The 25319-nt window shown below is 40.5% G+C and overlaps 1 protein-coding gene across 1 annotated transcript in view; it reads left to right on the top strand.

Moving 5' to 3' along the window:
- LOC106595273 (zinc finger protein basonuclin-2-like) overlaps positions 1 to 25319 on the top strand; it is a 501482-nt gene that overhangs the window by 228723 nt on the left and 247440 nt on the right.

Genomic DNA, 25319 nt, shown 5'->3' on the forward strand with positions numbered 1-25319 from the left:
CTCTTACTGTAGTGTTAGTGTATAGTCCTCTCTCTCTACTGTGTGTTAGTGTATGTCCTCTCTCTACTGTAGTGTATAGTGTATAGTCCTCCTCTCTACTGTGGTGTATAGTGTATAGTGTATAGTCTCCTCTCTACTGTAGTGTATAGTGTTCCACTCTCTACTGTAGTGTATAGTGTATAGTCTCACTCTCTCTACTGTAGTGTATGTGTATAGTCCACTCTCTCTCTACTGCAGTGTATAGTGTATAGTCCCTCTCTCTCTACTGTAGTGATTAGTGTATAGTCCATCTCTCTACTGTGGTGTATACTGTGTACTCCACTCTCTCTACTGTAGTGTGTAGTGTATAGTCCTCTCTCTCTACGAGTGTATAGTGTATAGTCCTCTCTCTACTGTGGTGTATAGTGTATAGTGTATAGTCCTCTCTCTACTGTAGTGTATAGTGTATAGTCCACTCTCTCTACTGTAGTGTATAGTGTATAGTCCTCTCTCTCTACTGTAGTGTATAGTGTATAGTCCACTCTCTCTACTGTAGTGTATAGTGTATAGTCCACTCTCTCTACTGTAGTGTACAGTGTATAGTCCTCTCTCTACTGTAGTGTACAGTAACCACTCTCTACTGTAGTGTATAGTGTATAGTCCACTCTCTCTACTGTAGTGTATAGTGTATAGTCCTCTCTCTCTGTAGCATCTCTCTACTGTAGTGTATAGTGAATAGTCCACTATCTCTACTGTAGTGTATAGTGTATAGTCCACTCTCTCTACTGTAGTGTATAGTGTATAGTCCACTCTCTACTGTAGTGAATAGTGTATAGTCCCTCTCTACTGTAGTGTATAGTGTATAGTCCTCTCTACTGTCGGTGTACAGTCCACTCTCTCTCTACTGTAGTGTATAGTGTATAGTCCTCTCTCTACTGTAGCTATGTGTATAGTGTATAGTCCACTCTCTCTACTGTAGTGTATTGTATAGTGTATAGTCCTCTCTCTCTACTGTAGTGTACAGTCCACTCTCTACTGTAGTGTACAGTCCCTTCTCTACTGTAGTGTATAGTGTATAGTCCACTCTCTACTGTGGTGTATAGTGTAGTGTATAGTCCACTCTCTCTACTGTGGTGTATAGTGTATAGTGTATAGTCCTCTCTCTCTACCTGTAGTGTACAGTCCACTCTCTCTACCTGTAGTGTATAGTGTATTGTTCCACTCTCTCTACTGTAGTGTATAGTGTGTAGTCCTCTCTCTCACTGTAGTGTATGTTGTCCAATCTCTCTACTGTAGTGAATAGTGTATAGTCCATTCTCTCTACTGTGGTGTATAGTGTATAGTCCTCTCTCTTTATGTACAGTCACTCTCCACGTAGTGTATAGTGTATAGTCCTCTTTCTCTACTATGGTATATAGTGTATAGTTCACTCTCTTATTGTAGTGTATAGTGTATAGTCCACTCTCTCTACTGTAGTGTATAGTTTATAGTCCTCTCTCTATTGTAGTGTATAGTGTATAGTGTAAGTCACTCTCTCTACTGTAGTGTATAGTGTATAGTCCTCTCTCTCTACTCTAGTGAGTGTACAGTACTCTCTCTCTACTGTAGTGAATAGTTATAGTCCACTCTCTACTGTAGTGTACAGTCCACTCTCTCTACTGTAGTGTATAGTGTATAGTCCTCTCTCTACTGTAGTGTATGTGATGTACAGTCCACTCTCTCTACTGTAGTGTACAGTCCACTCTCTCTACTGTAGTGTACAGTCCACTCTCTCTACTGTAGTGTATAGTGTATAGTCCCCTCTCTACTGTAGTGTATAGTGTATAGTCCTCTCTCTACTGCAGTGTATTGTGTATGGTGTATAGTCCACTCTCTCTACTGTAGTGTATAGTCCACTCTCTCTACTGTAGTGTAGTAAGTCCACTCTCTCTACTGTAGTGAATAGTGTATAGTCCACTCTCTCTACTGTAGTGTACACGTGTAGTCCACTCTCTCTACTGTAGTGTATAGTGTACAGTCTCTCTCTCTACTGTAGTGAAGTGTATAGTCCACTCTCTCTACTGTAGTGGATAGTGTACAGTACTCTCTCTCACTGTAGTGATTAGTCTATAGTCCCACTCTCTCTACTGTAGTGTATATGTGTAGTCCACTCTCTCTACTGTAGTGTATAGTGTATAGTCCTCTCTCTCACTGTAGTGTATAGTGTAAGTGTATACCACTCTTCTACTGTAGTGTATAGTGTATAGTCCCTCTCTCACTGTAGTGTATAGTGTGTAGTCCACCTCTCTCTACTGTAGTGTACAGTTTATAGTCCTCTCTCTACTGTAGTGTACAGTTTATGCCCTCTCTACTGTAGTGTACAGTCCACTCTCTTTACTGTAGTGAATAGTGCATAGTCCTCTCTCTACTGTAGTGTACAGTCCACTCTCTCTACTGTAGTGTACAGTGTATAGTCCACTCTCTACTGTAGTGAATAGTATATAGTCCTCTCTTCACTGTAGTGTATAGTGTATAGTCCCTCTCTCTACTGTAGTGAATAGTGTACAGTCCACTCTCTCTACTGTAGTGTACAGTCCACTCTCTCTACTGTAGTGATAGTATATAGTCCCTCTCACTGTAGTGAATATTGTATGTCCTCTCTCTCTACTTTAGTGTATGGTGTATAGTCCACTCTCTCTACTGTGTAGTGTATAGTGAATGTCCACTCTCTTACTGTAGTGAATAGTGTACAGTCCACTCTCTCTACTGTAGTGTATAGTGTATAGTCCACTCTCTCTACTGTAGTGAACATGTTTCTCTCTACTGTAGTGTATAGTGTACAGTCCACTCTCTACTGTGGTTGATAGTGTATAGTGTATAGCCAATCTCTTACTGTAGTGTGTAGTGTATAGTCCTCTCTCTCTACTGTAGTGTATAGTGTATAGTCCACTCTCTCTACTGTAGTGTATAGTGTATAGTCCACTCTCTACTACTGTAGTGTATAGTGTAAAGTCACTCTCTCTACTGTAGTGTATAGTGTATAGTCCTCTCTCTACTGTAGTTACAGTACAGTCCACTCTCTCTACTGTAGTGAATAGTGTATAGTCCACTCTCTCTACTGTAGTGAATAGTGTATAGTCCACTCTCTCTACTGTAGTGTATAGTGTATAGTCCACTCTCTCTACTGTAGTGTATAGTGTATAGTCCACTCTCTCTACTGTAGTGTATGGAGTCCACTCTCTCTACTGTAGTGAATAGTGTATAGTCCACTCTCTCTACTGTAGTGAATAGTGTATAGTCCCTCTCTCTACTGTAGTGTACAGTCCACTCTCTCTACTGTAGTGTATTGTGTATAGTCCTCTCTCTGTAGTGTACAGTCCACTCTCTCTACTGTAGTGTATAGTTTTGTCCTCTCTCTACTGTAGTGTACAGTCCTCTCTCTTACTGTAGTGTATAGTGTAGCCTCTCTCTACTGTAGTGTACAGTCCACTCTCTCTACTGTAGTGTATAGTGTATAGTCCTCTCTCTACTGTAGTGTACAGTCCACTCTCTCTACTGTAGTGTATAGTGTAGTCCTCTCTCTGTAGAGTACAGTCCACTTTTCTCTACTGTAGTGTATAGTGTATAGTCCACTCTCTCTACTGTAGTGTATAGTGTATGTCCTCTCTACTGTAGTGTACAGTCCACTCTCTCTGTAGTGTATAGTGATAGTCCTCTCTCTACTGTAGTGTATAGTGTATAGTCCACTCTCTCTACTGTAGTTATAGTGTAGTCCACTCTCTCTACTGTAGTATTCTAGTCACTCTCTCACTGTAGTGTATAGTGTATAGTCCTCTCTCTACTGTAGTGTATAGTGTATAGTCCACTCTCTCTACTGTAGTGTATAGTGTATAGTCCTCTCTCTCTACTGTAGTGTATAGTGTATAGTCCACTCTCTCTACTGTGGTGTATAGTGTATAGTCCCTCTCTCTACTGTAGTGTACAGTTTATAGTCCTCTCTCTACTGTTAGTGTATAGTCCACTCTCTCTACTGTAGTGTATAGTGTATAGTCCACTCTCTCTACTGTAGTGTATAGTGTATAGCCTCTCTCTATTGTAGTGTATGTGTATTGTCCATCTCTCTCTACTGTAGTGTATAGTGTATAGTCCTCTCTCCCTACTGTAGTGAATAGTGTATAGTCCACTCTCTCTACTGTAGTGTATACTGTATACTCCACTCTCTCTACTGTAGTGTATAGTGTATAGTCCTCTCTCTCTACTGTGGTGTATAGTGTATAGTGCTGTAGTCCTCTCTCTCTCACTGTAGTGTATAGTGTGTAGTCCACTCTCTCTAGTGTAGTGGCTATAGTGTATAGTTCACTCTCTCTACTGTAGTGTATAGTGTATTTGTCCTCTCTCTACTGTAGTTGTATAGTGTTATAGTCCACTCTCTCTACTGTAGTGAATAGTGTATAGTCCACTCTCTCTACTGTAGTGTATAGGTATAGTCCTCTCTGTTCTGCTTACAGTCCTCTCTCTACTGTAGTGAATAGTGTATAGTCCTCTCTCTACTGTACAGTCCACTCTCTCTAGTAGTGAATAGTGAATAGTCCACTATCTCTACTGTAGTGTATAGTGTATAGTCCCTCTCTCTACTGTAGTGTATAGTGTATAGTCCACTCTCTCTACTGTAGTGATAGTGTATAGTCCACCTCCTCTCTACTGTAGTGTATCGTGTATAGTCCTCTCTCTACTGAGTGTTACAGTCCACTCTCTCTTTACTGTAGTGTATAGTGTACTAGTCTCTCTACTGTGGTCTATTGTGCCTAGTGTATAGTCCTCTCTCTACTGCTAGTGTATAGTGTATAGTGTATAGTCCTCTCTCTCTACTGTAGTGTACAGTCCACTCTCTACGTGTACAGTCACTTCTCTACTGTAGTGATAGTGTATAGTCCACTCTCTCACGTAGTGTATAGTGTGTAGTTATAGTCCACTCTCTACTGTAGTGTATAGTGTATAGTGTATAGTCCAGTCTCTCTCTACTGTAGTGTACAGTCTCTCTCTACTGTAGTGTATAGTGTATTGTCCACTCTCTCCTACTGTAGTGTATAGTGTGTAATCCTCTCTCTCATGTAGTGTATAGTTTATGTCCTCTCTACTGTAGTGAATAGTGTATAGTCCATCTCTCTACTGTAGTGTATAGTTTATAGTCCTCTCTCTATTGTAGTGTGTCCACTCTCTCTACTGTAGTGTATAGTGTATAGTCCACTTTCTCTACTGTGGTATAGTGTATAGTCCACTCTCTATATTGTAGTGAATAGTGCATAGTCCACTCTCTCTCTCACTGTAGTGTATAGTGTATAGTCCTCTCTCTAGTTGTAGTTATAGTGTATAGTGTATAGTCCACTCTCTCTACTGTAGTGTATAGTGTATAGTCCCCCTCTCTCTACTGTAGTGATTAGTGTATAGTCCTCTCTCTCTACTGTAGTGTATAGTGTATAGTCCTCTCACACTCTCTCTACTGTAGTGTATAGTGTATAGTCCTCTCTCTACTGTAGTGTATAGTGTATGGTGTATAGTCCACTCTCTATACTGCTAGTGTACAGTCCACCTACTGTAGTGTACAGTCCACTCTCTCTACTGTAGTGTATAGTGTATAGTCCACTCTCTCACTGTAGTGTATAGTGTATAGTCCTCTCTCTACTGTAGTGTATTGTGTATAGTCCACTCTCTCTACTGTAGTGTATAGTCCTACTGAAGTGTAGAGTCCACTCTCTCTACTGTAGTGAATAGTGTATAGTCCCACTCTCTCTACTGTAGTGTATAGTGTACAGTCCACTCTCTCTACTGTAGTGATTAGTGTATAGTCCACTCTCTCTACTGTGGTGTATAGTGTGTATGTCCACTCTCTCTACTGTAGTGTATAGTGTATAGTCCTCTCTCTCTCTACTGTAGTGTATAGTGTATAGTGTATAGCCACTCTCTCTACTGTAGTGTATAGTGTATAGTCCATCTCTCTACTGTAGTGTATAGTGTATAGTCCCTCTCTCTACTGTAGTGTAGTGTATAGTCCTCTCTCTCACTGTAGTGTACAGTGTATAGTCCTCTCTCTACTGTAGTGTACAGTCCACTCTCTCTACTGTAGTGAATAGTGTATAGTCCACTCTCCTACTGTAGTGTATAGTCCTCTCTCTCTACTGTAGTGATATTATAGTCCTCTCTCTACTGTAGTGTATAGTGTATAGTCCCTCTCTCTACTGTAGTGTATAGTGTACAGTCCACTCTCTCTACTGTAGTGAATAGTGTACAGTCCACTCTCTCTCTACTGTAGTGTACAGTCCACTCTCTCTACTGTAGTGAATAGTATATAGTCCACTCTCTACTGTAGTGTATAGTGTATAGTCCTCTCTCTTACTTTAGTGTATAGTGTATAGTCCTCTCTCTACTGTAGTGTATAGTGTATAGTCCACTCTCTCTACTGTAGTGAATAGTGTACAGTCCACTCTCTCTACTGTAGTGTATAGTGTGTAGTCCTCTCTACTGTAGTGTATAGTTATAGTCCACTCTCTCTACTGTAGTGTATAGTGTATAGTCCTCTCTCTCTACTGCGAGTGTATAGTGTATAGACCACTCTCTACTGTAGTGTATAGTGTATAGTCCCACCTCTCTCTACTGTAGTGTATAGTGTATAGTCCCACTCTCTCTACTGTAGTGTATAGTGTATAGTCCACTCTCTCTATTGTAGTATATAGTGTACTAGTCTCTCTCTGCACTGTAGTGTAAGTGCTATAGTCCACTCTCTCTACTGTAGTTTCAGTCCACTCTCTCTCTGCTTAGTGTATAGTGTATAGTCCACTCTCTCTACTGTAGTGTATAGTGTATAGTCCTCTCTCTACTGTAGTGTACAGTCCACTCTCTACTGTAGTGTATAGTGTATAGTCCTCTCTCTACTGTAGTGTACAGTCCACTCTCTCTACTGTAGTGTATAGTGTATAGTCCATCTCTCTACTGTAGTGTACAGTCCACTCTCTCTACTGTAGTGTATAGTGTATAAATCCTCTCTCTCACTGTAGTGTACAGTCCACTCTCTCTACTGTAGTGTATAGTGTATAGTCCACTCTCTCTACTGTTAGTGTACAGTCCACTCTCTCTACTGTAGTGTATAGTGTATAGTCCTCTCTCTACTGTATAGTGTACATTCCACTCTCTCTACTGTAGTGTATAGTGTATAGTCCACTCTCTCTACTGTAGTGTATAGTGTATAGTCCTCTCTCTACTGTAGTGTACAGTCCACTCTCTCTACTGTAGTGTATAGTGTATAGTCCACCTCTCTCTCCACTGTAGTGTATAGTGTATAGTCCACTCTCTCTACTGTAGTGATAGTGTATAGTCCACTCTCTCTGTAGTATTCAGTCCACTCTCTCTACTGTCAGTGTATAGTGTATAGTCCACTCTCTCTACTGTAGTGTATAGTGTATAGTCCTCTCTCTCTACTGTGGTGTACTAGTGTATAGTCCTCTCTCTACTGTAGTGTACAGTTTATAGTCCGTCTCTCTACTGTATGTATAGTGTATAGTGTATAGTCCTCTCTCTCTACTGTAGTGTATAGTGTATAGTCCACCCTCTCTACTGTAGTGTATAGTGTATAGTCCTCTCTCTATTGTAGTGAATAGTGTAATTAGTCCACTCTCTCTACTGTAGTGTATAGTGTGTAGTCCACTCTCTCTACTGTAGTGGTGTATAGTCCAATCTCTCTACTGTAGTGTATACTGTGTACTCCACTCTCTCTACTGTAGTGTATAGTGTATAGTCCTCTCTCTCACTGTAGTGTATAGTGTATAGTGTAAGTCCTCTCTCTCTACTAGTGTATGTGTATAGTCCACTCTCTCCTACTGTAGTGTATAGTGTATAGTCCACTCTCTCTACTGTAGTGTATAGTGTATAGTCCTCTCTCTCTACTGTAGTGTATAGTGTATAGTCCACTCTCTCTACTGTAGTGTATAGTTTATAGTCCTCTCTCTACTGTAGTGTATAGTGTATAGTCCCTCTCTTCTGTAGTGTACAGTCCACTCTCTCTACTGTAGTGTATAGTGTCCACTCTCTCTACTGTAGTGTATAGTGTATAGTCCCTCTCTTCACATGTAGTGTATAGTGTAGTCCACTCTCTCTACTGTAGTGTATAGTGTATAGTCCACTCTCTACTGTAGTGTATAGTGTACAGTCCACTCTCTCTACTGTAGTGTATAGTGTATAGTCCACTCTCTCTACTGTAGTGTAATAGTGTATAGTCCTCTCTCTACTGTAGTGTACAGTCCACTCTCTCTACTGTAGTGTATAGTGTATAGTCCACTCTCTACTGTAGTCTTTTGTATGTATAGTCCACTCTCTCTACTGTAGTGTAAGTGCGTGTCCTCTCTCTTACTGTAGTGTACATATACCTGTAGTGTACAGTCCACTATCTCTACTGTAGTGAATAGTGTATAGTCCTCTCTCTCACTGTAGTGTATAGTGTTTATAGTCCACTCTCTCTACTGTAGTGTATAGTGTATAGTGTATAGTCCTCTCTCTCTACTGTAGTGTAACAGTCCACTCTCTCTCACCGTAGTGTATAGTGTATTTGTCCACTCTCTCTACTGTAGTGTATCGTTACACACTCTCTTGTAGTGCTAATAGTTTATAGTCCATCTCTCTACTGTGGTGAATAGTGTGTAGTCCACTCTCTGCATGGTAGTGTAGTTCCACTCTCTATTGTAGTGATATCAGTCCACTCTCTCTACTGTAGTGTATAGTGTATAGTCCACTTTCTCTATCCTATGTATAGTGTATAGTTCACTCTCTTATTGTAGTGTATAGTGTTATAGTCCACTCTCTCTACTGTAGTGCATAGTTTATAGTCCTCTCTCTAGTGTAGTGTTATTATAGTGTATAGTCCACTCTCTCTACTGTATTGTATAGTGTATAGTCCACTCTCTCTACTCTAGTGAATAGTGTATAGTACTCTCTCTCTACTGTAGTGTATAGTGTATAGTCCCTCTCTACTGTAGTGTACAGTCCACCTCTCTACTGTAGTGTACTAGTGTGTGTCCTCTCTCTACTGTAGTGAGGCCCATTGTGTATTTGTAAAGTCCACTCTCTCTACTGTAGTGTACAGTCCACTCTCTCTCTGTAGTGTTCAGTCCACTATCTCTACTGTAGTGAATAGTGTATAGTCCACTCTCTACTGTAGTGTATAGTGTATAGTCCTCTCTCTACTGTAGTGTATTGTGTATGTGTAAGTCCACTCTCTCTACTGTAGTGTATAGTCCATCTCTCACTGAGTGTAGAGTCCACTCTCTCTACTGTAGTGAATAGTGTATAGTCTCTCTCTCTACTGTAGTGTATAGTGTACAGTCTCTCTCTCTACTGTAGTGATTAGTGTATAGTCCACTCTCTCTACTGTGGTGTATAGTGTATAGTCCTCTCTCTCTACTGTGGTGTATAGTGTTGTGTATGCCCTCTGTCTACTGTAAGTGTATGTGTATAGTCCCCTCTCTCTACTGTAGTGTATAGTGTATAGTCCACTCTCTCTCTACTGTAGTGTATAGTTTATAGTCTCTCTCTACTGTAGTGTACAGTTTATAGTCCTCTCTCTACTGTAGTGTACTCTCTCTTCTCTAGTGAATAGTGCATAGTCCACTCTCTCCACTCTTTTGCTTAGTGTACAGTCCACTCTCTCTACTGTAGTGAATAGTATAGTCCACTCTCTACTGTAAGGTGAATAGTATATAGTCCTCTCTCTCTACTGTAGTGTATAGTGTACAGTCCACTCTCTCTACTGTAGTGAGATAGTGTTAGTCCATCTCTACTGTAGTGTACAGTCCACTCTCTCTACTGTAGTGTATAGTGTATAGTCCACTCTCTACTGTAGTGAATATTGTATAGTCCTCTCTCTCTACTTTAGTGTTTAGTGTATAGTCTCTCTCTCTACTGGGGTGTATAGTGTATAGTGAATAGTCCACTCTCTCTACTATAGTGAATAGTGTACAGTCCACTCTCTCTGTAGTGTATAGTGGGTAGTCCACTCTCTCTACTGTAGTGACATTCCTCTCTCTACTGTAGTGTATGTGTACAGTCCATCTCTCTTGGTTGATAGTGTATAGTGTATAGACCAATCTCTCTACTGTAGTGTTAGTGTATAGTCCACTCTCTCTACTGTAGTGTATAGTGTAAGTCCACTCTCTCTACTGTAGTGTATAGTGTATAGTTCACTCTCTCTACTGTAGTGTATAGTGTATAGTCCTCTCTCTACTGTAGTGTATAGTGTATAGTCCTCTCTCTACTGTAGTGTTCAGTCCACTCTCTCTACTGTAGTGAATAGTGTATAGTCCACTCTCTCTACTGTAGTGAATAGTGTATAGTCCACTCTCTCACTGTGGTGTATAGTGTATAGTGTATAGTCCACTCTCTCTACTGTAGTGTATAGTGTGTAGTCCACTCTCTCTACTGTAGTGTACAGTCCACTCTCTCTACTGTAGTGAATAGTGTATAGTCCACTCTCTCTACTGTAGTGAATAGTGTATAGTCCCTCTCTCTCTACTGTAGTGTACAGTCCAGCTCTCTCTACTGTAGTGTATAGTGTATAGTCCTCCTCTCTACTTAGTGTACAGTCCACTCTCTCTACTGTAGTGTATAGTGTATAGTCCTCTCTCTACTGTAGTGTACAGTCCACTCTCTCTACTGTAGTGTATAGTTTGTTGTCCTCTCTCCTACTGTAGTGTACAGTCCACTCTCTACTGTAGTGTATAGTGTAAGTCCACGCTCTCTCTACTGTAGTGTATAGTGTATAGTCCATCTCTCTACTGCAGTGTACAGTCCACTCTCTCTACTGTAGTGTATAGTGTATAGTCCTCTCTCTACTGTATGTATAGTGTATAGTCCACTCTCTCTCACTGTGTATATGGTGTACAGTCCACTCTCTCTACTGTACAGTCACCTTCTACTGAGTGTATAGTGTATAGTCCACTCTCTCTACTGTAGTGTATAGTATAGTCCTCTCTCTCTACTGTGGTGTATAGTGTATAGTCCACTCTCTCTACTGTAGTGTACAGTTTATAAGTCCTCCCTCTCTACTGTTGTATAGTGTATAGTGTATAGTCCTCTCTCTCTCTGTTGTATTGTGTAGTCCCTCTCTACTGTAGTGTATAGTGTTAGTTCACTCTCTCTATTGTAGTGTATGGTGTATTGTCCTCTCTCTCTACTGTAGTGTATAGTGTATAGTCCTCTCTCTCTACTGTAGTGATTAGTGTATAGTCCAATCTCTCTACTGTGGTGTATACTGTGTACCCACTCTCTCTACTGTAGTGTATAGTGTATAGTCCTCTCTCTCTACTGTGGTGTATAGTGTATAGTGTATAGTCCTCTCTCTCTCTCTCACTGTAGTGTATAGTGTATAGTTCACTCTCTCTATTGTAGTGTATAGTGTATTGTCCTCTCTCTCTACTGTAGTGTATAGTGTATAGTCCACTCTCTCTCTACTGTAGTGTATAGTTTATAGTCCACTCTCTCTACTGTAGTGTATAGTGTATAGTCCTCTCTGTTCTGTAGTGACAGTCCACTCTCTCTCTACTGTAGTGTATAGTGTATAGTCCACTCTCTCTACTGTAGTGCATAGTGTATAGTCCTCTCTCTACTGTCAGTCCACTCTCTCTACTGTAGGCGCTGAATAGTGAATAGTCCACTATCTCTACTGTAGTAAATAGTCCACTCTCTCTACTGTAGTGCATAGTGTATAGTCCACTCTCTCTACTGTAGTGAATAGTGTATAGTCCACTCTCTCTACTGTAGTGAATAGTGTATAGTCCACTCTCTCTACTGTGGTGTATAGTGTATAGTCCTCTCTCTCTACTGTAGTGTATAGTGTAAAGACCACTCTCTCTACTGTAGTGTGTAGTGTATAGTCCAATCTCTCTACTGTAGTGAATAGTGTATAGTCCACTCTCTCTACTGTAGTGTATAGTGTAAAGACCACTCTCTCTACTGTAGTGTAGTGTATAGTCCACTCTCTCTACTGTAGTGAATAGTGTATAGTCCACTCTCTCACTGTAGTGTATAGTGTGAAGTCCACTCTCTCTACTGTAGTGTATAGTGTATAGTCCACTCTCTCTACTGTAGTGAATAGTGCTTATAGTCCACTCTCTCTACTGTTTTAGTGTATAGTGTATAGTCCCTCTCTCTACTGTAGTGTATAGTGTATAGTCCACTCTCTCTACTGTAGTGTATAGTGTATAGTCCACTCTCTCTACTGTAGTGTGTAGTGTATAGTCCACTCTCTCTACTGTAGTGAATAGTGTATAGTCCACTCTCTCTACTGTGGTGTATAGTGTATAGTGTATAGTCCACTCTCTCTACTGTAGTGTATAGTGTATAGTCCACTCTCTCTACTGTAGTGTATAGTGTATAGTCCACTCTCTCTACTGTAGTGTATAGTGTATAGTCCACTCTCTCTACTGTAGTGAATAGTGTATAGTCCACTCTCTCTACTGTGGTGTATAGTGTATAGTGTATAGTCCACTCTCTCTACTGTAGTGTATAGTGTATAGTCCACTCTCTCTACTGTAGTGTATAGTGTATAGTCCACTCTCTCTACTGTAGTGTATAGTGTATAGTCCACCTCTCTCTACTGTAGTGTATAGTGTATAGTCCACTCTCTCTACTGTAGTGTATAGTGTATAGTCCACTCTCTCTACTGTAGTGAATAGTGTATAGTCCACTCTCTCTACTGTAGTGAATAGTGTATAGTTCACTCTCTCTATTGTTTGTGTATGGTGTATTGTCCTCTCTCTACTGTAGTGTATAGTGTATAGTCCACTCTCTCTCACTGTAGTGTATAGTTTATAGTCCACCTCTCTCACTGTAGTGTATAGGTAGTCCTCTCTGTTATGTAGTGTACAGTCCACTCTCTCTCACTGTAGTGTATAGTGTCTATAGTCCACTCTCTCCACTGTAGTGTATAGTGTATAGTCTCTCTACTGTAGCTTTCAGTCCACTCTCTCTACTGTAGTGAATAGTGTCAGTCCACTCTCTCTACTGTAGTGTATAGTGTATAGTCCACTTTCTCTCTCACTGTAGTGTATAGTGTATAGTCCACTCTCTCTACTGTAGTGTATAGTGTATAGTTCACTCTCTCTATTGTAGTGTATAGTGTATAGTCCTCTCACTACTTTAGTGTACAGTCCACTCTCTCTACTGTAGTGAATAGTGCATAGTCCACTCTCTCTACTGTAGTGTACAGACCACTCTCTCTACTGTAGTGAATAGTATATAGTCCACTCTCTACTGTAGTGAATAGTATATAGTCCTCTCTGTACTGTTAGTGTATATTGTACAGTCCACTCTCTCTACTGTAGTGAACAGTGTACAGTCCACTCTCTCTACTGTAGTGTACAGTCCACTCTCTCTACTGTAGTGAATAGTATATAGTCCACTCTCTACTGTAGTGAATATTGTATAGTCCAATCTCTCTACTGTAGTGAATGTGTATAGTCCTCTCTCTCTACTGTAGTGTTTAGTGTATAGTCCTCTCTCTCTCACTGGGGTGTATAGTGTATAGTGTATAGTCCACTCTCTCTACTGTAGTGAATATTGTATAGTCCAATCTCTCTACCTTGTAGTGAATAGTGTATAGTCCTTCTCTACTGTAGTGTTTAGTGTATAGTCCTCTCTCTCTACTGGGGTGTATAGTGTATAGTGTATAGTCCACTCTCTCTACTGTAGTGTATAGTGGGTAGTCCACTCTCTCTCTCTACTGTAGTGAACATTCCACTCTCTCTACTGTAGTGTATAGTGTATAGTGTATAGTCCTCTCTCTCTCTACTGTAGTGTATAGTGTATAGTCCACTCTCTCTACTGTAGTGTATAGTGTATAGTTCACTCTCTCTATTGTAGTGTAAGTGTATAGTCCTCTCTCACTGTAGTGTACAGTCCACTCTCTCTACTGTAGTGTATAGTGTATAGTCACTCTCTCTACTGTAGTGTACAGTCCCCTCTCTCTACTGTAGTGTACAGTCCACTCTCTCTACTGTAGTGAATAGTGTATAGTCCACTCTCTACTGTAGTGTATAGTTTATAGTCCTCTCTCACTGCAGTGTACAGTCCACTCTCTCTACTGTAGTGTATAGTGTATAGTCCTCTCTCTACTGTAGTGTATAGTTTATAGTCCTCTCTCTACTGCAGTGTAGCAGTCCACTCTCTCTACTGTAGTGTATAGTGTATAGTCCACTCTCTCTACTGTAGTGTATAGTGTATAGTCCTCTCTCTACTGTAGTGTACAGTCCACTCTCTCTACTGTAGTGTATAGTGTATGTCCTCTCTCTACTGTAGTGTACAGTCCACTCTCTCTACTGTAGTGTATAGTGTATAGTCCACTCTCTCTACTGTAGTGTATAGTGTATAGTCCTCTCTCTACTGTAGTTTTCAGTCCACTCTCTCTACTGTAGTGAATAGTGTACAGTCCACTCTCTCTACTGTAGTGTATAGTGTATAGTCCTCCTCTCTACTGTAGTGAATAGTGTATAGTCCACTCTCTCTACTGTAGTGAATAGTGTATAGTCCACTCTCTCTACTGTGGTGTATAGTGTATAGTCCTCTCTCTCTACTGTAGTGTACAGTCACCTCTCTCTACTGTAGTGTATAGTGTAAAGACCACTCTCTCTACTGTAGTGTGTAGTGTATAGTCCACTCTCTCTACTGTAGTGAATAGTGTATAGTCCACTCTCTCTACTGTAGTGTATAGTGTAAAGACCACTCTCTCTACTGTAGTGTGTAGTGTATAGTCCACTCTCTCTCTACTGTAGTGAATAGTGTATAGTCCACTCTCTCTAATGTAGTGTATAGTGTAAAGACCACTCTCTCTACTGTAGTGTGTAGTGTATAGTCCACTCTCTCTACTGTAGTGAATAGTGTATAGTCCACTCTCTCTACTGTGGTGTATAGTGTATAGTGTATAGTCCACTCTCTCTACTGTAGTGTATAGTGTATAGTTCACCTCTCTCTATTGTAGTGTATGGTGTATTGTCCTCTCTCTCTACTGTAGTGTATAGTGTATAGTCCACTCTCTCTACTGTAGTGTATAGTTTATAGTCCACTCTCTCTACCTGTAGTGTATAGTGTATAGTCCTCTCTGTTCTGTAGTGTACAGTCCACTCTCTCTACTGTAGTGTATAGTGTATAGTCCACTCTCTCTACTGTAGTGTATAGTGTATAGTCCACTCTCTCTACCTGTAGTGTATAGTGTATAGTTCACTCTCTCTATTGTAGTGTATAGTGTATAGTCCACTCTCTACTGTAGTGTATAGTGTACAGTCCACTCTCTCTACTGTAGTGTATAGTCCACTCTCTCTACTGTAGTTTTCAGTCCACTCTCTCTACTGTAGTGAATAGTGTACAGTCCACTCTCTCTACTGTAGTGTATAGTGTATAGTCCACTCTCTCTACTGTAGTGTATAGTGTAAAGACCACTCTCTCTACAGTGTTAGTGTATAGTCCACTCTCTCTACTGTAGTGAATAGTGTATAGTCCACTCTCTCACTGTAGTGTATAGTGTATAGTCCACTCTCTCTACTGTAGTGTATAGTGTAAAGACCACTCTCTCTACTGTAGTGTATAGTGTATAGTCCACTCTCTCTTACTGTAGTGTATAGTGTAAAGACCACTCTCTCTACTGTAGTGTGTAGTGTATAGTCCACTCTCTACTGCAGTGTATAGTGTATAGTCCACTCTCTCTACTGTAGTGTATAGTGTAAAGACCACTCTCTCTACTGTAGTGTATAGTGTATAGTCCACTCTCTTTACTGTAGTGTATAGTGTAAAGACCACTCTCTCTACTGTAGTGTGTAGTGTATAGTCCACTCTCTCTACTGTAGTGTATAGTGTAAAGACCACTCTCTCTACTGTAGTGTGTAGTGTATAGTCCACTCTCTCTACTGTAGTGAATAGTGTATAGTCCACTCTCTCTACTGTAGTGTATAGTGTAAAGACCACTCTCTCTACTGTAGTGTGTAGTGTACAGTCCACTCTCTCTATTGTAGTGTATAGTGTATAGTTCACTCTCTCTCTTGTAGTGTATAGTGTATAGACCACTCTCTCTATTGTAGTGAATAGTGTATAGTCCACTCTCTACTGTAGTGTATAGTGTAAAGACCACTCTCTCTACTGTAGTGTGTAGTGTACAGTCCACTCTCTCTATTGTAGTGTATAGTGTATAGTTCACTCTCTCTACTGTAGTGTATGGTGTATTGTCCTCTCTCTCTACTGTAGTGTATAGTGTATAGTCCACTCTCTCTACTGTAGTGTATAGTGTATAGTTCACTCTGTTCTGTAGTGTACAGTCCACTCTCTCTACTGTAGTGTATAGTGTATAGTCCACTCTCTCTACTGTAGTGTATAGTGTATAGTCCTCTCTCTACTGTCAGTCCACTCTCTCTACTGTAGTGTATAGTGTATAGTCCTCTGTTCTGTAGTGTACAGTCCACTCTCTCTACTGTAGTGTATAGTGTATAGTCCACTCTCTCTACTGTAGTGTATAGTGTATAGTCCTCTCTCTACTGTCAGTCCACTCCACTGTAGTGAATAGTGAATAGTCCACTATCTCTACTGTAGTGTATAGTGTATAGTCCACTCTCTCTACTGTAGTGTATAGTGTATAGTCCACTCTCTCTACTGTAGTGAATAGTGTATAGTCCACTCTCTCTACTGTAGTGAATAGTGTATAGTCCACTCTCTCTACTGTGGTGTATAGTGTATAGTCCTCTCTCTCTACTGTAGTGTATAGTGTAAAGACCACTCTCTCTACTGTAGTGTGTAGTGTATAGTCCATCTCTCTACTGTAGTGAATAGTGTATAGTCCACTCTCTCTACTGTAGTGTATAGTGTAAAGACCACTCTCTACTGTAGTGTGTAGTGTATAGTCCACTCTCTACTGTAGTGAATAGTGTATAGTCCACTCTCTCTACTGTAGTGTATAGTCCACTCTCCCTGGTTAGTGTATAGTCCACTCTCTCTACTGTAGTGAATAGTGTATAGTCCACTCTCTCTCCTGTGGTGTATAGTGTATGTCCACTCTCTCTACTGTAGTGTATAGTGTATAGTCCACTCTCTCTACTGTAGTGTATAGTGTATGTCCACTCTCTCTACTGTAGTGTATAGTGTATAGTTCACTCTCTCTACTGTTGTGTATGGTGTATAGTCCTCTCTCTCACTGTAGTGTATAGTGTATAGTCCACTCTCTCTACTGTAGTGTATAGTTTATAGTCCACTCTCTCTACTGTAGTGTATAGTGTATAGTCCACTCTCTCTACTGTAGTGTATAGTGTATAGTCCTCTCTCACTGTAGTTTTTCAGTCCACTCTCTCTCTACTGTAGTGAATAGTGTACGTCCACTCTCTCTACTGTAGTGTATAGTGTATAGTCCTCTCTCTCTATTGCAGTGTATAGTGTATGTCCACTCTCTCTACTGTAGTGTATAGTTATAGTCCTCTCTCTACTGAGTTTTCAGTCCACTCTCTCTACTGTAGTGTATAGTGTACAGTCCACTCTCTCTACTGTAGTGTATAGTGTATAGTCCACTCTCTCTCACTGTAGTGTATAGTGTATAGCATTAGTCCACTCTCTCTACTGTAGTGTATAGTGTATAGTCCACTCTCTACTGTAGTGTATAGTGTATAGTTCACTCTCTCACTGTAGTGTATAGTGTATAGTCCTCTCTCTACTTTAGTGTACAGTCCACTCTACTGTAGGTAGTGCATAGGTCCACTCTCTCTACTGTAGTGTACAGTCCACTCTCTCTACTGTAGTGAATAGTATATAGTCCACTCTCTCACTGTAGTGAATATTGCATAGTCCAATCTCTCTACTGTAGTGTATAGTGTATAGTCCTCTCTTACTGTAGTGTATATTGTGCTGTCCACTCTCTCTCACTGTAGTGAACAGTGTACAGTCCACTCTCTCTACTGTAGTGTACAGTCCACTCTCTCTACTGTAGTGAATAGTGTATAGTCCACTCTCACTGTAGTGAATATTGTATAGTCCAATCTCTCTACTGTAGTGAATAGTGTATAGTCCTCTCTCTCTACTGTAGTGTTTAGTGTATAGTCCTCTCTCTCTACTGGGGTTTAGTGTATAGTGTATAGTCCACTCTCTCTACTGTAGTGAATATTGTATAGTCCAATCTCTCTACTGTAGTGAATAGTGTATAGTCCTCTCTCTCTACTGTAGTGTTTAGTGTATAGATCCCTCTCTCTCTACTGGGGTGTATAGTGTATAGTCCACTCTCTCTACTGTAGTGTATATGTGGGTAGTCCACTCTCTCTACTGTAGTGAACATTCCACTCTCTCTTACTGTAGTGTATAGTGTATAGTGTATAGTCCTCTCTACTGTAGTGTATAGTGTATAGTCCACTCTCTCTACTGTAGTGTATAGTGCTTATAGTTCACTCTCTCTATTGTAGTGTATAGTGTACAGTCCACTCTCTTACTGTAGTGCTCTCTACTGTAGTGTACAGTCCACTCTCTCTACTGTAGTGAATAGTGTATAGTCCACTCTCTCTACTGTAGTGTATAGTGTATAGTCCTCTCTCTACTGTAGTGTATAGTTTATAGTCCTCTCTCTACTGCAGTGTACAGTCCATCTCTCTCTCACTGTAGTGTATAGTGAATAGTCAACTCTCTCTACTGTAGTGTATAGTGTATAGTCCTCTCTACTGTAGTGTACAGTCCACTCTCTCTACTGTAGTGTATAGTGTATAGTCCTCTCTCTCTCTGTAGTGTACAGTCCAACTCTCTCACTGTAGTGTATAGTGTATAGTCCACTCTCTCTACTGTAGTGTATAGTGTATAGTCCTCTCTCTACTGTAGTTTTCAGTCCACTCTCTACTGTAGTGTATAGTGTATAGCCACTCTCTCTACTGTAGTGTATAGTGTAAGTCCTCTCTCTCACTGTAGTTTATAGTCCATCTCTCTACTGTAGTGTATAGTGTATAGTCCTCTCTGTTATGTAGGTGCAGTCCACTCTCTACTGTCAGTGTATAGTGTATAGTCCACTCTCTCTACTGTAGTGTATAGTGTATAGTCCCTCTCTACTGTAGTTTATAGTCCACTCTCTCTACTGTAGTGAATAGTGTACAGTCCACTCTCTCTACTGTAGTGTATAGTGTATAGTCCAGCTCTCTCTACTGTAGTGTATAGTGTATAGTCCACTCTCTCTCACTGTAGTGTATAGTGTATCAGTCTCTCTCTAGCAGTGTATAGTGTGTCCTCTCACTACTTTAGTGTGTGCACAGTCCACTCTCTCTACTGTAGTGAATAGTATAGTCCACTCTCTCTACTGTAGTGTATAGTGTCCTCTCTACGTAGTGAATAGTATAGTACTCCTCTACTGTAGTGTATAGTGTACACGTCCACTCTCTCTACTGTAGTGAATAGTGTACAGTCCACTCTCTCAGTAGTGTACAGTCCACTCTCTCTACTGTAAGTGAATAGTATATAGTCCACTCTCTACTGTAGTGAATATTGTATAGTCCAATCTCTCTACTGTAGTGAATAGTGTATAGTCCCTCCCTCTCTACTGTAGTGTATAGTGTACAGTCCACTCTCTCTACTGTAGTGAATATGTACAGTCCACTCTCTCTACTGCAGTGTACAGTCCACTCTCTTACTGTAGTGAATAGTATATAGTCCACTCTCTCACTGCAGTGAATATTGTATAGTCCATCTCTCTACTGTAGTGTATAGTGTATAGTCCTCTCTCTACTGTAGTGTATAGTGTACAGTCCACTCTCTCTACTGTAGTGAATAGTGTACAGTCCACTCTCTCACTGTAGTGTACAGTGTACAGTCCACTCTCTCTACTGTAGTGAATAGTATATAGTCCACTCTCTACTGTAGTGAATATTGTATAGTCCACTCTCTCTACTGTAGTGAATAGTGTATAGTCCTCTCTCTCTACTGTAGTGTTTAGTGTATAGTCCTCTCTCTCTGGTGTATAGTGTATAGTGTATAGTCCACTCTCTCTACTGTAGTGAATATAGTATAGTCCAATCTCTCTACTGTAGTGAATAGTGTAAGTCCTCTCTCTCTACTGTAGTGTTTAGTGTATAGTCCCTCTCTCTACTGGGTGTATAGTGTACAGTGTATAGTCCACTCTCTCCACTGAGTGTATAGTGTATAGTCCACTCTCTCTACTGTAGTGTATAGTGTATAGTCTCTCTCTCTCTACTGTAGTGTATAGTGTATAGTCCTCTCTCTCTACTGTAGTGTATAGTGTATAGTTCACTCTCTCTACTGTAGTGTATAGTGTACAGTCCACTCTCTCTACTGTAGTGTAAGTCTCCACTCTCTCTACTGTAGTGAACAGTGTATAGTCCACCTCTCTACCATGAGTGTATAGTGTATAGTCCTCTCTACTGTAGTGTATAGTTTATAGTCCTCTCTACTGCAGTGTACAGTCCACTCTCTCTCTCACTGTAGTGTATAGTGAATAGTCAACTCTCTCTTACTGTAGTGTATAGTGTATAGTCCCTCTACTGTAGTGAGTCGTCCACTTTCTCACTGTAGTGTATAGTGTGTAGTCCCTCTCTACTGTAGTGTACAGTCCACTCTCTCTACTGTAGTGTATAGTGTATAGTCCACTCTCTCTACTGTAGTGTATAGTGTATAGTCCTCTCTCTACTGTAGTTTTTCAGTCCACTCTCTCTACTGTAGTGTATAGTGTCTAGTCCACTCTCTCTACTGTAGTGTATAGTGTATAGTCCCTCTCTCTACTGTAGTTTATAGTCCACTCTCTCTACTGTAGTGTATAGTGTATAGTCCTCTCTGTTATGTAGTGTACAGTCCACTCTCTACTGTAGTGTATAGTGTATAGTCCACTCTCTCTACTGTAGTGTATAGTGTATAGTCCTCTCTACTGTAGTTTTCAGTCCACTCTCTCACTGTAGTGAATAGTGTACAGTCCACTCTCTCTACTGTAGTGTATAGTGTATAGTCCACTCTCTCTACTGTAGTGTATAGTGTATAGTCCACTCTCTCTACTGTAGTGTATAGTGTATAGTTCACTCTCTCTATTGTAGTGTATAGTGTATAGTCCTCTCACTACTTTAGTGTACAGTCCACTCTCTCTACTGTAGTGAATAGTGCATAGTCCACTCTCTCTACTGTAGTGTACAGACCACTCTCTCTACTGTAGTGAATGTATATAGTCCACTCTCTACTGTAGTGAATAGTATATAGTACTCTCTGTACTGTAGTGTATATTGTACAGTCCACTCTCTCTACTGTAGTGAATAGTGTACAGTCCACTCTCTCTACTGTAGTGTACAGTCCACTCTCTCTACTGTAGTGAATAGTATATAGTCCACTCTCTACTGTAGTGAATATTGTATAGTCCAATCTCTACTGTAGTGAATAGTGTATAGTCCTCCCTCTCTACTGTAGTGTATAGTGTATAGTCCACTCTCTCTACTGTAGTGAATAGTGTACAGTCCACTCTCTCTACTGTAGTGTATAGTGGGTAGTCCACTCTCTCCACTGTAGTGAACATTCCACTCTCTCTCACTGTCAGTGTATAGTGTATAGTCCTCCCTCTCTACTGTAGTGTATAGTGTACAGTCCACTCTCCTCTACTGTAGTGTATAGTGTATAGTTCACTCTCTCTATTGTAGTGTATAGTGTATAGTTCACTCTCTCTACAGTAGTGTACAGTCCACTCTCTCTACTGTAGTGAATAGTGTATAGTCCCTCTTTACTTAGTGTACAGTCCCTCTCTCTACTGTAGTGTACAGTTCCACTCTCTACTGTAGTGATAGTGTATAGTCCACTCTCTCCTGTAGTGTATAGTTTATAGTCCTCTCTCTACTGCAGTGTACAGTCCACTCTCTCTACCTGTAGTGTATAGTCCTCTCTACAGTGTACAGTCCACTCTCTCTACTGTATGTATAGTGCCACTCTCTCTACTGTAGTGTATAGTGCACAGTCCACTCTCTCACTTTAGTGTATAGTGTATAGTCCACTCTCTCTACTGTAGTGTATAGTGTACAGTCCACTCTCTCTACTGTAGTGTTTCAGTCCACTCTCTCTACTGTAGTGAATAGTGTATAGTCCACTCTCTCTACTGTAGTGAATAGTGTATAGTCCACTCTCTCTACTGTAGTGTATAGTGTATAGTCCTCTCTCTACTGTAGTGTATAGTGTAAAGACCACGCTCTCACTGTAGTGTGTAGTGTATAGTCCACTCTCTCCTACTGTAGTGAATAGTGTATAGTCCACTCTCTCACTGTAGTGTATAGTGTATAGTGTATAGTCCACTCTCTCTACTGTAGTGTATAGTGTATAGTCCACTCTCTCTACTGTAGTGTATAGTGTATAGTTCACTCTCTCTATTGTAGTGTATGGTGTATTGTCCTCTCTCTACTGTATTGTATAGTGTATAGTCCACTCTCTCTACTGTAGTGTATAGTTTATAGTCCACTCTCTATCTGTAGTGTATAGTGTATAGTCCTCTCTGTTCTGTAGTGTACAGTCCACTCTCTCTACTGTAGTGTATAGTGTATAGTCCACTCTCTCTACTGTAGTGTATAGTGTATAGTCCTCTCTACTGTAGTTTTCAGTCCACTCTCTCTACTGTAGTGAATAGTGTACAGTCCACTCTCTCTACTGTAGTGTATAGTGTATAGTCCACTCTCTCTACTGTAGTGTATAGTGTATAGTCCACTCTCCACTGTAGTGTATAGTGTATAGTTCACTCTCTCTATTGTAGTGTATAGTGTATAGTCCTCTCACTACTTTTAGTGTACAGTCCACTCTCTCTACTGTAGTGAATAGTGCATAGTCCACTCCTCTACTGTAGTGTACAGACCACTCTCTCTACTGTAGTGAATAGTATATAGTCCACTCTCTACTGTAGTGAATAGTATATAGTCCTCTCTGTACTGTAGTGTATAGTGTACAGTCCACTCTCTCTACTGTAGTGAATAGTGTACAGTCCACTCTCTCTACTGTAGTGTACAGTCCACTCTCTCTACTGTAGTGAATAGTATATAGTCCACTCTCTACTGTAGTGAATATTGCATAGTCCAATCTCTCTACTGTAGTGAATAGTGTATAGTCCACTCTCTCTACTGTAGTGTATAGTGGGTAGTCCACTCTCTCTCTACTGTAGTGAACATTCCACTCTCTCTACTGTAGTGTATAGTGTATAGTGTATAGTCCCTCTCTCTACTGTAGTGTATAGTGTATAGTCCACTCTCTCTACTGTAGTGTATAGTGTATAGTTCACTCTCTCTATTGTAGTGTATAGTGTACAGTCCACTCTTTACTGTAGTGTACAGTCCCCTCTCTCTACTGTAGTGTACAGTCCACTCTCTCTACTGTAGTGAATAGTGTATAGTCCACTCTCTACTGTAGTGTATAGTTTATAGTCCTCTCTCTACTGCAGTGTACAGTCCACTCTCTCTAGTGTAGTGTATAGTGAATAGTCCACTCTCTCTACTGTAGTGTATAGTGTATAGTCCTCTCTCTACTGTAGTGTACAGTCCACTCTCTCTACTGTAGTGTATAGTGTATAGTCCTCTCTCTACTGTAGTGTACAGTCCACTCTCTCTACTGTAGTGTATAGTGTATAGTCCACTCTCTCACTGTAGTGTATAGTGTATAGTCCTCTCTCTACTGTAGTTTTCAGTCCACTCTCTCACTGTAGGTAATAGTGCACAGTCCACTCTCTCTACTGTAGTGTATAGTGTATAGTCCACTCTCTCTACTGTAGTGTATAGTGTATAGTCCACTCTCTCTACTGTAGTGAATAGTGTATAGTCCACTCTCTCTACTGTAGTGTATAGTGTAAAGACCACTCTCTCTACTGTAGTGTGTAGTGTATAGTCCACTCTCTCTACTGTAGTGAATAGTGTATAGTCCACTCTCTCTACTGTAGTGTATAGTGTAAAGACCACTCTCTCTACTGTAGTGTGTAGTGTATAGTCCACTCTCTCTACTGTAGTGAATAGTGTATAGTCCACTCTCTCTACTGTGGTGTATAGTGTATAGTGTATAGTCCACTCTCTCTACTGTAGTGTATAGTGTATAGTCCACTCTCTCTACTGTGGTGTATAGTGTATAGTGTATAGTCCACTCTCTCTACTGTAGTGTATAGTGTATAGTCCACTCTCTCTACTGTAGTGTATAGTGTATAGTCCACTCTCCCTACTGTAGTGTATAGTGTATAGTTCACTCTCTCTATTGTAGTGTATGGTGTATTGTCCTCTCTCTCTACTGTAGTGTATAGTGTATAGTCCACTCTCTCTACTGTAGTGTATAGTTTATAGTCCACTCTCTCTCACTGTAGTGTATAGTGTATAGTCCTCTCTGTTCTGTAGTGTACAGTCCACTCTCTCTACTGTAGTGTATAGTGTATAGTCCACTCTCTCTACTGTAGTGTGTAGTGTATAGTCCTCTCTCTACTGTAGTTTTCAGTCCACTCTCTCTACTGTAGTGAATAGTGTACAGTCCACTCTCTCTACTGTAGTGTATAGTGTATAGTCCACTCTCTCTACTGTAGTGTATAGTGTATAGTCCACTCTCTCTACTGTAGTGTATAGTGTATAGTTCACTCTCTCTATTGTAGTGTATAGTGTATAGTCCTCTCACTACTTTAGTGTACAGTCCACTCTCTCTACTGTAGTGAATAGTGCATAGTCCACTCTCTCTACTGTAGTGTACAGACCACTCTCTCTACTGTAGTGAATAGTATATAGTCCACTCTCTACTGTAGTGAATAGTATATAGTCCTCTCTGTACTGTAGTGTATATTGTACAGTCCACTCTCTCTACTGTAGTGAATAGTGTACAGTCCACTCTCTCTACTGTAGTGTACAGTCCACTCTCTCTACTGTAGTGAATAGTATATAGTCCACTCTCTACTGTAGTGAATATTGTATAGTCCAATCTCTCTACTGTAGTGAATAGTGTATAGTCCTCTCTCTCTACTGTAGTGTTTAGTGTATAGTCCTCTCTCTCTACTGGGGTGTATAGTGTATAGTGTATAGTCCACTCTCTCTACTGTAGTGAATAGTGTACAGTCCACTCTCTCTACTGTAGTGTATAGTGGGTAGTCCACTCTCTCTACTGTAGTGAACATTCCACTCTCTCTACTGTAGTGTATAGTGTATAGTGTATAGTCCTCTCTCTCTACTGTAGTGTATAGTGTATAGTCCACTCTCTCTACTGTAGTGTATAGTGTATAGTCCACTCTCTCTACTGTAGTCTATAGTGTATAGTTCACTCTCTCTATTGTAGTGTATAGTGTACAGTCCACTCTCTTACTGTAGTGTACAGTCCCCTCTCTCTACTGTAGTGTACAGTCC

The sequence above is a fragment of the Salmo salar genome, chromosome ssa08 (genome assembly GCF_905237065.1).
Source record: "Salmo salar chromosome ssa08, Ssal_v3.1, whole genome shotgun sequence".
Lineage (NCBI taxonomy): Eukaryota > Metazoa > Chordata > Actinopteri > Salmoniformes > Salmonidae > Salmo > Salmo salar.